The sequence below is a fragment of the Euphorbia lathyris genome, chromosome 3 (genome assembly GCF_963576675.1).
Source record: "Euphorbia lathyris chromosome 3, ddEupLath1.1, whole genome shotgun sequence".
In the NCBI taxonomy this organism is placed as follows: domain Eukaryota; kingdom Viridiplantae; phylum Streptophyta; class Magnoliopsida; order Malpighiales; family Euphorbiaceae; genus Euphorbia; species Euphorbia lathyris.
This window is the reverse complement of record NC_088912.1, coordinates 96,398,244-96,415,298: the sequence shown is the minus strand read 5'-3', so window position 1 is coordinate 96,415,298 and position 17,055 is coordinate 96,398,244. Positions and strand designations below refer to the sequence as shown.

At 41.9% G+C, this 17,055-nt stretch overlaps 2 pseudogenes; both read right to left on the bottom strand.

Annotated features, from left to right (window-relative positions):
• Nucleotides 1-8,252: 8,252 nt before the first annotated feature.
• Nucleotides 8,253-9,197, bottom strand: LOC136223645 (PHD finger protein MALE MEIOCYTE DEATH 1-like; annotated as a pseudogene).
• An 85-nt stretch (nucleotides 9,198-9,282) lies between these two features.
• Nucleotides 9,283-12,563, bottom strand: LOC136222805 (PHD finger protein MALE MEIOCYTE DEATH 1-like; annotated as a pseudogene).
• Between the last annotated feature and the right edge of the window lie 4,492 nt (nucleotides 12,564-17,055).

Here is a 17,055-nt window from a genome sequence, read left to right as displayed (position 1 = left end):
TGAGGGAAACGGCAGGTTTTTGTATTGTGATCAAGTTATGCCACAGATCTTGCTCTGACTGAGCCTACCGAGACACTGACCCGACACGTGCTGTTTTTAGCTCTGTCCCTATGGTTTGATCTGATCACCATGGAAGGTCTTCGTCACAGGTCGAAGTGAAAGCTGTCCAATCGCTCTAAGTTGAAGTTAGTTTGCGATATAGCTGGCCAGGCAGTTCTAAAGCTCAGCAACTCGACGGATAGAGAGCTTGACTTATTCTTTATTAAGATTCAGATCGCTACTATAGACTGTGAGATAAATTTTTGACATAGCTAGGGATAGAAGAGGGTGAGGGCATTGTGAAGTCTTAGCTGAGCAATTCGATCCCATTTCTTCTAGGTTGTTTGCAGCGCTCCTTCTCTAGTTTCAGACTCAAGTTTGATTCCCGGGGAACAAATGGATTTTCTGGGAATGGAGGATCGAAGAAGAAGACTGGGTTGCTGTTTAAGCATCTCTTGGCTCTAAGCTCCTTTATAAGAGGTATGTGCTTTGGGAAGGGGTGTTGGCATATCGCATCTCGGCAACCAATGGATTGAGATTGATAGTAAGATTCCCATAAGATTGAAACTAAGATTGGTAGTTCTATTGATTGCTTCCTATTCCTAGCTTTTCTAGTATGCGAACTATACTTCTCATATCTCTTATAGAAGGAAATCCTTCATGTGAGGCCAAGGGTACACTTTTGTCTGATTGGGAGGTTGGGCGTCCCCGAGCCCTCAGTCCTTCCCTCTAGGGGTTGTGCTTGGCAGGTTGTGATATTCGTCTTCGACTTTGTCTTCGATTTGACTTTCCCATTCCTCTTATCTTGAAATAGCGTATAATAAGATAGGTTTTATCTTCTCTCTCATTTCAGTAAACGAGGAATCCAATCCCATATCAGGAATAAGATAAGGAGCTGCTTCCTCGTAGAGAACACCTATCTCTTCTCTGGATTAATTTACTATGGATTCTTCCGATTCCTCTTCTTCCGCATAGAGAATAGCTCATCTCGGGATTCCTTAAAAAGAATCGCAGAAATTGTCTTTCAGCTGAGAGCTCACTCGTCTTTCTTTGAAAACTTCTCTAGTTCATCCCGGAAGTAGGAAAGCGAACCTGGCAAGCAAGTTCAGTGATCCGTTAGGGCGGGGATAGCATTTTATCCGCCCTTACCGAGTGCCTTTCTCGAGCTTTAGCTTTTTCTCTTTCACCTTTTGGTATGTTAGCTTCTCCTAGCGCAGGAGTTTTCTAAGCTACTAGGATAATGCACTAACTCATAGATTGCTACTAATAAATACCTTATGAGAAGAATTGAATAAGAGAAGGATTCAAAACCTTGTGTGAAGGAAAGAGATATTTTCTTATATAGAAAATGAGTACGCCTACCCGCCAAGCCTTCTCTAAAAGGACTGCATTGGGGTAAAGTCTTCTTATCGATCTCTGGTTTCGGCTTATTCTGTTGAGGTTGGGAACTCATTCCTATCCAGTCAAAGGCAGTGATCAAGTCCGTTATCAAGCAGGTTATAGGACAAGCTAATTTGAAAGCAGGCCCGTAACAGCAATCCTTTAGGCAAGTAGTCATCGAAAGCCAACTTCAGTAGTTGTTCATATAGACCTATTATCATAGGATTGGTTTCCAGATCGAGAGGGAGGGAGTAGCTCGAGCTAAAGTGAGAGGGAGTTCAAGCAGCCATGATTGAAACCAGGTATCCAAAGGCGAGCATAGGTTCCTTTCCGCGAGTGTACTGAGGATCTACTCATGCATCAGTGATTTCGAGCATCACTTAAGCAATTAAATTCTAACAAAAGAGAAGAGTCTGTTACAGCGAGTGCTCTTTGTCGTTATTTTCCAGTTAACAAAGGATGAGACGAACGCCTTGCCTTAGCCCTTCTTTTCTCATGTTAACGCTTATCTGTGTGTAATCCCATCTAAGAACTGGTTGTAAACCCCTCTATAAATGCCATACTGCGTCTTTGATATCATGTAAGAAGGAGAGTGACGGGTAAGGTACTCTAGGGTAAGGGAACATAATTACAGGTAGGCGATTGAGTGGGAGAAGAGGATCAGTTCCCAGGGGGTGAAAGAAAGCCCGCTACGCTAACTCGTTCTCATGCGGGTAATCGAGGAGAGAAGATCAACGATTTATTCATCTATTTTCGTCTCAATGGTTGAATTTCTGAAAGTGGGCATGTTGCCCGGCGCGGCGGAGTTTTCTCACCTCCTCTTTCAGGATCTGAAATCGGTAATTCCATTTTATACAGCGCCTGCGCCATCGAGATTCTTCTTCTTTCTTGCCTTTTCTCATCCCGAGTTTGATCCCCGTCTTTCATGAATCCCCGGCATTTTGTCCATTTCAGTATTTGCTGTTGCAGGATTGGAAGTTGCGGGATTAGTAGGATTGGAAGTTTCGGCTTCAGGCTTTCCGGAATCAATCATCGGCAGAAAGACGACGGCAATTAGAATGATTTCTTCCTTTCACTTCAGGTTTACTTCGATTGATACCAGTCGTTCAATGTGAGAAAAGTGCGAGTTAAAACCATTCTCGACCATCATAGCAAGGAGGCGGAAATCACCTCTGGCTTGAAAGACTTTCCATTTTTCGCAGCAAAAAGACCGAAAAGCCATAACAATAACTGCCGGAACCCATTCTCTAGCAGGTGAGCGAAAAGAGCTACAAGAAGTCATTCTAGCAGCTCGAAATTCTATTCTAGCTGGTCGTAACCATCTCTCCCGAAAGAAAGATAGAACAACTAGCGCTCTATGCCCGTAAATCTACAACAACTTTCTCGTTGACCGGGGAAAACTGCCTCAATGGCTAGGTCTATTAGTGATTCCTCCTCTCCTTCACTTCAAAGCATAGAAGAGTGGGGGCTTCTTTCTTTCAAATTGTTCAGAGGTTTCAAAGCATAGTATTGAATGAGGTTGCATTGGATCGGACAACTAAAAGTTCTTACCCTTTTGTGACTGCTTGGTTATGGGACTATAGCTCCTGCTGCACCTTTCTTCTCTAACGGTGGAGCATAGTGAAAATAGATCTGCAGTAAGGGAAAGAATCTCTAAGAGCTGGTACCTAAGCTAGTGCTATCTTATAGTTCCAGTCTAGTGGATCAAAGAATCTTTCCTTCTTTTCCGTCTTCGTTGAGTGAGGAGTGATGTCAAGTCTTTTATTGTTCCGTGAGTGAATGGAAGTGTGGTTGGAACTGCTTACCGGCTCAAGTAATCAGTCCAAGACAGACCCTGGAAGTCTTATTCAATTCCGGTAGACCCTAAAGTAATTGGTATTATCATAAGAGAAGAAAGTCATCGATTTACAAGGAATAAAAGGTTTTAGATTGGGGCAGGTTACGAGGGAAAGAGTTAATAGGGCATATACTTCTGAAAAGTAGGATTATCCTTTACATTTACATTCTTTACATTAGGTTTAGTAAAAAGTCAACCGGTAAGAAAAGCAAGTCTATTTCCTATCCTATTCTTAAACTCAAACTGAGACTGACCAACTTTCATATGTTAAATATTACCTTTAAGTAAGTGAAACTTACAGAAAAGTCTAATACTAGGTAGGGTAGTTAGAAACCTAATAAATTAGGTATTAGGTTTAGTAAGTCTACTAAGTCAACCTTTACATTAGGTAAGAAAAGAATTAGCTAAGAGAAAAGAAAGTGTCCTTAGAACAGTAACACTGTATCCTTAGAACGATCTTAGATGGATAGTTTACGTTAGAACGGATATGAGACCTAAAAGCTCCTATTTCTCGACCAGCTGCTATTTGTACCGACCGTAAAAGCTTTTCTTTATCCCTTGCTGAGCAATCGAGGTGAATCACATCCTAATCTAGTTCTAAAATCTTGAATTTTAGATAAAAAAAGTTGCTAAAACCCGTGTTTTTTCGATGAAAATCGAAAATTTTCTCTAAGATGCTATCTTATGATCTTTTTTTTTTCGAGGTAGCCCTGCCTAAGGAAAATCTTTCTATTCTAGAAAGATAAGCTAAAGCTAAAAGATGGGGTTTTAATCCCAGAAAGATAGAAAAATAGGTTTCGATTCGCAGAATCGCAGAAAAGATAGGTTTTGGCCCAGAAAAGATGCCCCGAATCGTAGAAACAGAAATAAGCTAGAAAATGAAGTCCCAGCTAACACAGATTTGTCTAAACAAATAGAAAGAAGGCAAAGAAGCATGAAATGCAATGAAATGCAAGAAAAGAGTTAGCACTGAGGCCTTTCTCTTAAAGAAAGAGAAGTTCACGTAAGTAAGCTAGAAAGAAATGCTGTCCAGCTAGCAATGAAACCTTTCTGAAATGATGTCCAGCTAGCAATGAATTAGTCTACGGCGCAGACTGACTTAACTTACTTCGATCTTTATTCGTTACTTCTCCACTCTTGACTAGCTTACTCCTTCGACCAGACTGTTTTCTTTACACCTCAACCCTCCTTTTTAGTAAGAGTTCTTTCTTCTTATGTAAGATAAGTTTAACTTGTTAAAGTTACTTTTGTTATGCTTAACACATGGAAGTCGACCCTAGAGTTTGTAATAAAGCTATCTAAGCTTTACTTAGATAGTAATAGTGCTCACGCGGACATTCATCGCGTGCAAAAGGTTTCGGATAGCTGAAAAGGACTGGTCAAAGGGAAGTCTAGGGCTCAATGTAGTCCTCTTACACCGGTCAGCCAAACCCTGTGCTATAGCGTATAAGAAATATCGTATAGTAATGAGGCAAGAAAGCTTTTCTCTTGCTTACTTCGGTTCGGACTAAGTAAAGATAGACAGGCAGTACATGCACCTATTCGTTACCTATTCTACACTAACTTCTCTACAGAACCTATAGCTATAGAACGAGCGTAAAAGCTTAGCTCCTATGTGGCCACCAATTACGGGTTAAATCCCCTATTAGTTTAGTTCCGTTATAAGAAGCTTAGAACAGTAACATTCAGTTACTGTTCTAAGCGAAAAAATAGCTGCTTTTACTGTAGTTCTAAGAAAGGAGAAAGCACGGGTAAATGAAGGTCTAAAGCCGGACTAAGAAAGCCAGGCAAAGACAGAAGAAAGCCTAAAGCTGGAACCTAAGAGGAAGGAGGGCAGAAAAGAAATGAGTATTCAATATGTAATTAGCCCCACAACTAGGGATTGAAGCCTATAAGCCCAATAAGTAAGCCTAAAAGATAGGTTTACCGAAAAGATAGGAATTTCAAGAAGCAGAAACAAGGCTAAATAAGCTGCAAGCCTAGGTTGCCTAAGCCGGGAAGGAAAGCTGCAAGCCTAGGGCTAAGGAGTCCGCTAAGGTTAGCGGTGAAAAGCCAGACAGGAAAGAAAGAGTTAGCGGTTCAAGGCTGGCTGAGAAGTTAGCACGGCTAAGCCATGGGAAAAGGGCTCATAGGCGGGCTAGGGTGAATAAGCTCAAACTGGGCGCCAATATTGGATTACTGAGGTAGAAAGGTTCAGGCCTAAAGCATGCAAAAATGGTTCTACTAAAAGTCAAACTAGAACATAGAAACGAATGTGTTAAAATGACTACTTTTCTTATCTAAGAAGAAAGCTCTAAGCCTAGGATTCCTAAGCTGCGGGCCCATAAGCAAGCTGCAGAGGCAGAGGGTAATGGGAATTAAGAAAGAGAAGGATTTGAATCCGATAAAGCTAAGAACTAAGCCTTTACCCAGGACAATGTAATTAGGGAGAAGATTCGCGATGATACCCTTCTTTCAGTAGTTTATGGTTTGCAAACCGAGGTGAACTCAGCGAGGGAGGACTCTCCCGTTCTAAAGCATAATAGGCTGAGAAGTTGCTTACAGAAAGACGGGTAAATAAGCAAGCAGAAGAAAGCTGGGCTAGAGGATAGGGTTCAAAAGCAGACAGCTAAGAATTAACGGTTAAAAACTAGACAAGGGAATACTTTCCTATTAGCCAGAGAAGTCATTTACAGAAGCACTGGTAAATAATAATAAGCCTAGGGCTAGGCCTAAAGGGGCGGCAAACAGGTTCGGAATGGTGACCTAAAGGTTCCGAATGGGAATGGTGACCTAAAGGTTCCGAATGGGAATGGAGGCCTAAAGGTTACGAATGGCGGCTAAAAGGTTAGGAATAGGAAGCTTGCAGCAGAGGCAGAGGCAAATAGGAATTAAGAACGAGAAAGATTTGAATCCGTTAATTGTTAGCTAGAAACTAAGCCGTTACCTAGGCTAGGACGATGTAATTAGGGAAAGAATAGGGATCGAATGAAAGAATGAGATTTGCAAACTTCGAAAGCAGCGGGAAAAGGGCTATATAAGGCCTAAAGATAGGGTTCAACAGCAGCCAGAAGGGCTAAAAAATGGGCTTTGAAAGCCCATATTTGTATAACCCATGTGCTAAGGTTTAGGTCTAAAGCAAGCAAAAGGGTTCTACTGAAAGTCTAACTTCGTGAGACTTTTCTATTTCCTAAACATCGACACGAGTGTGTTAAAATGACTACTTTTCTTTTCTAAGAAGAAAGAGTATGTTCATAAGCCGGGAAGGAAAGCAAAGCAGCAAGCCTAGGGCTAGGGAATCTGAAAGGGTGGAACGGTTCACACTCATACTCTATATTGAGAGATGAGTGCTTCTCGGATACGAAGCACGAAGCGGAGTGCTCAATATACCTCTAAGTTTACCGTAGGAAATAAGAGAGAAAGAAAGAGAAATGGGTTCGTAAACCAGAAGGCAAAAGAGCCTGTTGGGGTACGCCAACAGGGGTACGTCCATGGCTTCTTACACACAGATAGAGAAAACCTTATTTCTTATTTCACCTTATTTCATAGGCACTGAATGTTGGGTCCCGGGTAAGAGGCCAAGAATTGCTGGTCTAAAGCCGGGTAAGTGATGGTTACGGATGTCAGTATAGTTATTGTTTAAGCGTCAGTATAGTGACGGTTTAGGAGCGTTAGGGTCTGTGTAAGCCTATGGGCACCCTCTGGTTCCGTAGCTATGGCTTCATACGTCTTACTTTAGGCATTTCGTTCTGCTAACGAATAGGGGACAGATTTCGCCTGTACTATCTATTGTGAGATTGACTTACTTCAGTAAGCTCAAGAAAAGCAAGATTGACTCATATCTTATTACTATACGATATTGATTCGTAGCTATAGGCTGATACGCTATAGGTTCTTCCTAGAAGTTGGTTCGCTTCTTTCGCAGACGAGTTGGTTCGCTTTACCCCTTGTAAACCTTATCTGCTAGCTGGATTGCTAACTAATGAATCGCTAGCTCGATTTCTAATATCATAAGATATATGATTTGCTAAAATGATCTTTTTTCATCGAAAAAACACGGCTTTTAGCAACTTTTTTATCTAAAATTCTAGATTTTAGGCCATTCTTTGGCTGTTCTGAACCTAGATTGCTCAGCTAGGGTCTTCAGTACTCCAATGGTTACGTTCGTCTTAGTCTTTGTCCTTGCGTAAACAAGACTGACGGCAGCCTTCTCTTATGATCTTTCTGAAATATCATAAGATAGCATCTTAGAGAATATTTTCTTTTTTCATCGAAAAAACACGGGTTATAGCAACTTTTTCGAGCTCAAAGAAAGATTTGAGACCCTTTTTTGGCTGTGATTCACCTAGATTGCTCAGTAAGCAAGATTGTAAATGATTCAATAAGCAAGATTGTAAATGATTTAATACTATCAGTAATCAAAGGAGTACTGGTCTGGGCTAGGGCCACCTCTGTCTGGTTACGGAGCTATCCTACTGTTCTGGTTAGGGTCTAAGCCCTATAGGGCCCCCTTTCTCCTTGGTTGAGCTTACTACCTCTCAATCAGAATTCCTCAGCAAAGAAAGCCGGTTTTTAAAGGGTGAGTGGTAAGCCGGACCACGGTTGAAGAAGTTTCTGTTTGTTACACACGCTTTAGAGCGTCATATAGTTAGTGTGCCGCGCTTGATAGAGAGGAATGAAGAGCTTACAAAAGGAATTCAAATGTAATGGAACGACTCAAATCAAAGAAAGTTCCGTCAACTATTCTTAATTAGTAGAGAAGGTATTCCCCATGGAGTCGCGAAAGCCGACTTGGTTTTCAATAATTTCCATCGCCTTAGTTTTAGTGGCAAACCTGGTGAACCGGGAGTACTACCCCATTTTCGATTTGAATCGACTGGTCTCCCCTACTATAGGAATTCCTCTTCTCTAGGGCACCAATAAGAGCGTCAAGCCTTTCCGTGGGAAGAATCGTCGTCGTAGGTTCAATCTTTCTCATCCGAAGTCTCCCTCAAGTGGTTATGTCAGTTTTCGGTGGGATAGATTCTCAATCTCTTATAAGAGCAAGCTAGGCGTGTTGATCTGACTAGAAAATTCCTTTAGCAGAGAGGCTTTCTCAGGACTGGAATGTACGATCACCTACGAGCATTCGTTCACACTTAAGGTTTTATCTAACAACATAGGCCATAGAATCGAATACTGATAACTTGGACTAGCCACTTGTAATCCATCGATCAGTGGTTCGAATATTTTACTTCTGGCTCGCACCCCATTTCCATTTACATGCTCATCAATTGAGTATTCCAGGATCTTTGTGGTAGGATTGACTACATGACGAACAACAGAACTTCCAACAATCACATTGTTCATTGATTTGAGGGCATAACCGGTATCACCAATGTACAATCGAGCTGCACTTCTTACTTCTTGTCGAGTCATTTCTTCATGACCGAACTAATCAGCCTTCTTTTCCTTCAATTGATTCACAATTACCTCAACTGCATACTCTGATAGGCCATCTGCTATCCAATGTAGCAACTAAAGAACTAAACTATAGTTTTTTAATCTCCCACTTTTTTGCTTCACCACAACCTTCTTTTGCATATCTATTAATCGGGCAGAAGACTTGGAAGCAGAATATAAGTAGTCATTTGCGGGCAGATTTGTGTTTCCTTTCTTTTGTGCGCAAGGACAGGATTTGACAGTAAGCGAGAAGATCTTTGAATGCAATCAATTGGGTTTCACTCAAGTTTCTATAGTAATTGATTATCCGCTTTATTTCCTTGTTCTTCAAATCTTGAATGATCTGATCTAGTTCGAGAGAGCTGAGAATTTCAATTGCTCCATTGCAATTTTACTCTCCAACACCAAAGCTTCCACGACAGCATTTATGGCCCCATCTACTAAACCATGGATGCCCATATGCAACTCCATAGAGAAGGCGAAGATCCATTGATCGTTTCTTAGAAATATCTTCCACATTGATTTTCCTGCAAATTAGGAAAGAAATTGGTTATCTAATTATAACAAAAAAAAATAAATCAGAAACTAGTAAAATTCAATTAAGTTTACCTAGCTCCTAAATATGAGCAAAAACGATCCCAAAGGTCCACTATTTCTCTGCCGCAGAGTTTTTTAGAACCCCTTCTATGCCGGAGCAAATGGCCCTATCCGTTGCAATGAATCAAACCGTGGATGAGTTTGGAGATCAAGAACTCCGTCTTCTAATCTCCTGTTCCAGTCTCCATCAACAGGATCAGGTATATTCATCAGAAAAAAAAGAACTAACCAGTGCATCTGCTGTGATCACAGAAGGGATTGGGAGAGAAGTGGACATTCTCCTCAATGGAAAATGGTATTTTTGGGGGAAAACTAAATTATTAGTTTGGATTAGAAGAAGAGTACACCAAATGGGCATAACGGCTACAGTGTAATCCTACAGCTCAGCACATTCTTGAAGAAAGCTTCTGATGTTATTCCAGAAAGAACCAGCTGGGTGGATTGTGCTGCTTGATTCGACAAAGCTATGGAAATTTTACACCTTCGGCCTCCTCTTTCTTTTTTTACAAGCTTCAAGAATTGGTGGAGACCCGAATTCCTCTCTCTCTAACTAGTTGAAGATTGGAACTAACTGAATTGATTCGGTTGGGATATTGGTTACAGAGCATCCTTCTTCTTAGGTTTTAGTTCTGCGTAGTACGGTAGTGTGGTTCTACACCTTCTGTTCTTTCTTCTTCGATCCCCGATCTTCCTTCTCCCCCCTCGATCTGCGCATAGCGATAGCCATAGCCACAGCCACATAGCCATTGTATCTAGCGATAGCGATTGCCATTGAATGTATCTTGTATCTTGTACTAGGATATGATGTTATCTTGGATAGGGGTGGATGTGATCTTGGATGATAGTGATTGTATCTTAGATAGGTTATTATGGTATCTTGGAAAGTCTTCTTTCTTTTCTTTTCCGTATGCCGTCTTTTATCGCCTCGTTCCAATGTGTTTTGTTCCTCGTTATCTCTCTCTATTTTGTCACTTCTTCTCCTTCTGGTATCCACTGAAACTAAAGTATCAATTTTGGCACTTCTCCTTCTATTTTGGCTAGTCCTTGCATAGCGGCTTGCTTGTCCTTTCTAAGGCTTTTCTTACCTACGGAACTGATCCTACCATATATAACTTTTAATACGGGGTTTTAGTGGATCTCACATCCTGAAAGAGAAATCTCAACATAGATGAATTCTCTCTACAGCATTTAATTTCATTTCACACTACAAGAAAGTAATGAACAGATAGAAAATCGAGTCGTTTTTTCCCAGATATTATGCTATTAGAAAGAAATATGTATGGTATCTATATACTTAGAGATTGGATCTTTGATCGCTAACTCGAAATATCATAAGAGAAGCAAAAGCAAAGAACTTCTTAGTCATCTTGTGAATCAAGAAAGCGGCGGGCCCCAGGACTTATGTCGGTTACCTCGGATCGCCTACGCTCCTTCATGACTATGACTGGAGTGGAATCTTGAAAAATGGAATATTACTATCAAAATTGAATTGTACATCCAAAATAGCCCCAAGAAGACGTGATCCCAAGCGGATACTTGACATGTTCCCCCTCTTCCAGGTCCATCACAAGGAAAACGAAAACCAAGATTTGCTTTATCCGGTATCAAATGAGAGCTACGGGCAAATAGAACTCCTTTCAGAAGTATCAATACCGTCACATGAATCGTAAATGCATGAATGTGATGGACCAAAAAATCCGCGGTTCCTAATGGAATCGGTAACAAAGCAACCTTGCCACCCACTGCCACTAAATCAACACCTCCCCAAGTTAAACTGGTGCTTGCTGTTGCACCAGGAGCCGTTGCACTAGGCGCTAAAGCATGATATTAAGGAGAAGGTATCTGTTATAAAGGACGTTTCTCCTTATGTCATCGGGGAGAAGAGGCTTTTCTTGGAGCATTCACTGAAAGATGGATGAAGAGAGCCTCAAGGCTAGCAGGAGATAGCAAGGAGCAAGGAAGAGGCCCTGAAAGCGCTGCTCTCAGCAGTTCAGATGGAGAAGGCGGAGTTGGATGATCATTTCCCTTTCGACGGAGCTTCTATCTTCCTTCATCTTCTTTCTCAGCTAGCGTTCCTTCTGAGCCAGGATCATCAGTACCATTTCCTACTCCGTGAGGTCTACTTCCTGCTCTATCTAGTGGGTCATTCGTTTAAAACGGGAGTTACTGAGACCACTCGACCGATCTCATCCACTTTCAAATTTGTATAATAGTTAGTAATTCGACGTTCTAATAGAGTTGTTAGTTCTGCTGCTCTGGTAGAAAATTCCATTTTCATGATGAAAGCAATTATTATTTATTGTAAAGGGGGAATGCCGCTGCTGAATATCACATCAAGGTGACAGGATTCGAACCTATGGCCCTTGTTTAACGTCCCTTTTTCTTAGTTCCCTCGCGGCCTCCACTTTGTTTAAGATCTGCGAGCCCAGCGAAGCATTATTTTCTTTTTAGATGTATCTCCGCACCCCTTTCTTATCTTATTGCCGATAGATTTGATCTTTCTATTAGTCTTGCTGGGACGATTTTTTCTATTTTATTATTTTTGCGCCGCCCCTGTTTATGCAAACCGCTTTAGTTTACGGTTTGCGAAAAGTGCGACTAAATCCTCCCTTATTAGTGGCGGGTCTATATTACAATTCTCTTGGGCTGGATCTGGCCGGGCCCAACAGTCCACGTCCTGAATATGTGCTCAAGTATCGAATAATCGTTAGCACAGCTGTAAAATAAGGTCGTCGAAGATCACTCATGAATTGGCTGACCACGTGAACGGAAATTGCTCTAATCCTTCTCGTTTGATCCACATTTCATAGCTTCTGCTTTCTTTCCTTTTTTTGAAAGGGGTATTCGTCTCCCTCCTCCTAAAAACCTATCCAGTTGTTCTCAGCACGAAGCCTTAGCTCTTTTGGACTAGGCCTGTCCCTACGAGCTATTCAAGACAGCTTAGGAAAAAACCTGGTAACACATGATAGCAAAGGAGGCTTCTGTGCTAGTTGATTCAAGGAAGATCCGTTGAAGAGTGTATGTTTTCTCGGTAGGGAAGAATACAATCTTTTCCAGCACCGGAAATGTCCTCATTGAGGGAGTAAGTTGTGACAATAAGGTCTCAGTCAATCAATTCAAACTTCAGTGAACATAGAAACAAATAGCATGGGTTTCAGATCATGGATTAACGAAAATGTGCAAAAGCTCTATTTGCCTCTGCCATTCTATGAGTTTCTTCCTTTTTGCGTATGGCATCACCACTCCCTTTGGCAGCATCCACTAATTCGAAACTTAATTTGAAAGCCATATTTCGACCCGGACGTTTTCGGGATGCCCCTAATAACCAACGAATGGCAAGTGCTTTTCCTTGTGTGGATCCTATTTCAATAGGTGAATACGCTATGATATAGTTCTGTTCTAAGCCCTATAGGCCACCTCTGTCTGGTCTAAGACGTTACTACGCTATCCTACTATTCTAAGCCCTCTACGGAGCTATTGTACTGTTCTAAGCTCGTTCCAACGAGGCTAATAGGAGCTTTAAGCCGTAATTGCAGGCCACATAGGAGCCTTTGAGCCTATGCTTTTACCCTATCCTTGGCCCCATTTCTTTGACCTCGGTAACCACCATCTTTCCATGCCATGCCTTTGGTGCCAGATTGGCTAGATCGTCTCGTTGAAGCACTCCGGGCTTACCGAACGTCAAATCGCACGCTGACGGGCAATAGCTCAGGTCTGTCTGTTTTTGGAATGTCGTCTATGAAGCCTCAAAGATGCTGCTTATGTTTACCTAAAATGCCATTGACGTTGATGAAGGAGACTACTGTTGATTGACGATTGAAGGCACATCCTTCCCCTATTGTCCTTCTAGCGCTGGGACATAGTCTTTCAATTCATCTCTTCTCCCCTGCTGAAGCAGGTATGCAGGGGAAGCAGTAGAAAACCAATCAATTCAAAGATCTTAGATGAAGACGAATCTATGAACAGCATCGAGAATACTTTCCATTGAAAAGTAAAGAGCGAATTAGATCCATTATCATATTAATAATAATATATTTAAAAGGCTTTTTGCTAGTCTCCTATTAAAGCTAAAGCGGATATTTTAGGTTCGACTCCAACCCTTGATTCACTCAAAAAAGAAGCTGTAAGAGTTCTCGTTAGCATTTTACAGCGCCATTGCGTGGTGATACCCTACTTTCTGATCCCGGTAAACACCCTATTTGCGGATGGATCCTCGAAAACAGCCATTTCCCCTTCTGAATCGGAATAAATATGTTTTCGAACCTTTTCTTTAAAATTCAAAGTGTATGTTCCCGTCCGAATTTCAGCAATCACTTGTTCTGATTCTACATATTGATCATTTTGAACTAAAAGGGAACTTTTTTGTGGAATAGGCACATTATGTATAATATCTTGACTCTCAATAGTTACATACAAGTCTATATAACATAGAAAAGCAGGATGCCCATGATGTGTACGTATGGGATGAACCAAATCCTCATTAAATTTTATTTTTCCATTAGAAGGGGCTCGTACATATTCTGCAGTACCACCTGTGAATACTCCGCCGGTATGAAACGTTCTTAATGTTAGTTGAGTACCAGGCTCCCCAATGGATTGACCCGCAATAATACCTACGGCTTCTCCCAATTCGACTAGATCGCCGTGAGTAGGACTCCGGCCATAACATAATCGACAGATCCAAGACGTACTCCTACAAGTAAAGGGAGTTCGAATAGATATTGTTTGTGTTCGAAAGGTTATGAATCGATTGGCAAGTCCAATCCCAATATCTTGATTTCGAATGGCAATACATCGTAGACCCATATATATATTGTCTGCTAATACACGACCAATTAATGTTTGAATAAAAACTCTTTCCGACAGCATCCCATTTCGAGGACTCACATGGATCCCTCGGGTAGTGCCACAATCTTTTCAACGTACAACAATGTGTTGAACTACTTCAACAAGTCTACGCGTAAGATATCCAGCATCTGATGTTCGTACAGCAGTATCGACAACCCCTTTTCGGGCTCCACAACAAGAAATGATATATTCTATTAAAGACAGTCCTTCACGTAAATTGCTTTGAATGGGTAAATCAATCATTTGTCCTTGTGGATCCGACATTAATCCTCTCATACCAACTAATTAGGAGTGTGAGCAGTACGAGCTGAAAGGCTCCCATACTGTTTGGAGGGCAGGGAGCATAGATGCCAAACAAACCTGACCCCTATCTATCGTCGTAGAAGCTGTTCCTAGGAAAGATTATGGTTCCCGGGTATCGTATCCAATCAATTTATTCCCCAAACCGGGGAAGCTTAAGTGGAAATGAAAGAATAGAGTGAGGGAAAAGGGGGTAAGCCAAAAAATTGAAGGCTTCACTCGCTCGCTCTAACGCTCGTTTAGTAGACAGCGAGTGGAGTGCATAAGCCCCTTTAGAGATAGGGGGAAGTACTATACGAGCTCGTAAGTAAAGTACGGAACGAGCCTTGTCTACGAAGCAGAGCGACCTCGTCTTGCTTGCTTCTGGAGAAGCTTATAGAACTAGATAATAGGCATTTTTTTATGATAGGAATACGACTTTTTAGGCCGACTACTACATAGACTACTACATATAATATAAAGGAGCGATAGCGAAGCCAAGCCGTATAAAGGCGAGCAGCCCTTATAGCAATAGCAAACGGCTTACTTATAGCCCTTGATAATGGAAATAGATTGTTTAAACAATTGAATTAAAACCTAATTCACTTGTGTTCGAGGCGATTAACCCGACCTATCCTCCTAAAGTTCCTAGTTCGTGATTCCCTTGTAAGGCCGAAACTAGCTCTAAGGCTCAGTAATTTGGGCTTAATCTTCTATAGGGTCGTCAATCCTATAGGCACTGACTAGGTCAGATTCAGCTCGCAATATGTGCCAACTTGATTTTGGGATTATCGAATGAGTTAAACCAATCAAACAAAGCGTAAGACAAAGATTCAAAGCATTAAAATAATTGAAGAAACAAAACTATTACATTAATCAAATATGGAGAACATTGTCACGAAGTTACAATAAGCCTAAGATTCATAGCATGTATCATAGGATAAACAAGTTATAAAAGAAGAAAAATCCCTTTCAGGGAACCTGTCAACCAATGCAGGCGTCTTCCTAGGACTTAAGGATGGAGCTCGAGCAATCCTCGGTGAATGGAGCTTCGGAGGCGTCTTCAATGGAGGTTTGAAGGTTTTTGGAGGAGGTGGAGAGGATTTCTCGATGGGGAAGATAAGAAAATTACAAAAACAAAAGATATCTAATTTACAATTGGAAATTCCTATTTATAGCCGCATCTCGGGTCTCGTTTTGACCTAATTTCGTGTCCTTATTGGTGTAGGAAGATGTGGGGCCGAACGTGGCTTTGTGGGGGCGGAATTGGTCTTTTTGACCAATTCCCGCAGGTCTGCTCGCCGAGCAGGAAAGGCTGCTCGCCGAGCAGGATTGCGACGAGCAGCCCCTGCTTGGCGAGTAGGCGCCTGGTGGCCTGCTCGGCGAGCAGAAATGGCCCGGGGGGCCCTGCTCGCCGAGCGTTTTCTCCCGAAGCGCGCTCGATCCGTGCCGGATGACTTCCAAACCCTTTTTCGTCCGAACTTACACCTGCACACGCATAAAAACTCCAGAAAACATTAGTCCAAAAGCCAAATTGATCCGTCAATCGCTTATTTTGAGCAAACGCTTCGTTTGGTGCGACTTTTGATGGACCAATTAGCTTCAAAAGATAACGGAATTCTAATATGCATGTTATTTCGGCCGTATTTGCCTAAATTGATCACAAAACGAGCCTAAACGACGAAAAGTAAATAGAATGTTTCCAATTTCTAACTAACTCACACAAAAGCATTTAAATGCGAGAATTGCTCGCTTATTAGCCAAATAAACCTAAAAACCATCCTAAAACCGTACCCAAAGATAGGGGTTTTTGACCCCTATCAGCCCTCCCCGGGGACTTCAACGGGTCTTACAAGCTCATAAAAAGAATGGCAATTCTTCACGTTTTCCTCAGAGAGTGGGAATGCATTCTATTACTTGATTGACATTGACAGATATATATGTGTACCACACCGAACAAGCAAGATGTCGATATGCTTTATGTACCAGCCAAGCCCGGGAACGAGGAGTGCCCGGAAGCCCAAGGAACTGAGCGGGACACCGAACTGCGATAGGCCCCTTTTGAATCTCGTTAGCGCAGGGAGCCGCCATGCCGATACAGCAACTAAAGAAGAGCTGGTGAATGGCTGACCGGTGAAGCCTTTACAAGGGCAACTTACGAGACTTATTCAGCTCCTGCTAAACCATTTCTTACCCCTTCTTCTGTGAAAGTCTTTCTACCCGAGTAGAGGAAAGGGAATAGGTCACAGAGTCTGTAACTCGAACTATACCCTTTCGACCAATAAGAGTAAAAACATACGAGCAGCTTGACCGGCCGAGGTAGGGGATCTCTGCAGCTCCTCTCTCCGCCTTTGAAGCTCGCTCTTCGACCCGCCTGTACACTCGACTATTCCTCTTTTCTTTTATTTTAATTTCTTTCTATTATACGCGCGTGCAAGAGATTCTGTTTAGTATAAGGTCCAAGGCGAAAGTCATAAAAGAAATCGAACTCCCAGTCTCATTCCCGGCTAACCGGGAATAGAGTGAAGGGTGGGCAAAGAGCTTTTTAGAAGGGGTCCTTATTCTACAGCATTACCCCGGCTGACCTATAGCCTATTCCTCTTCTAGCAGGCATATTATCTTTTATATCGATTCATAATAAGTAAGGCAAAGAG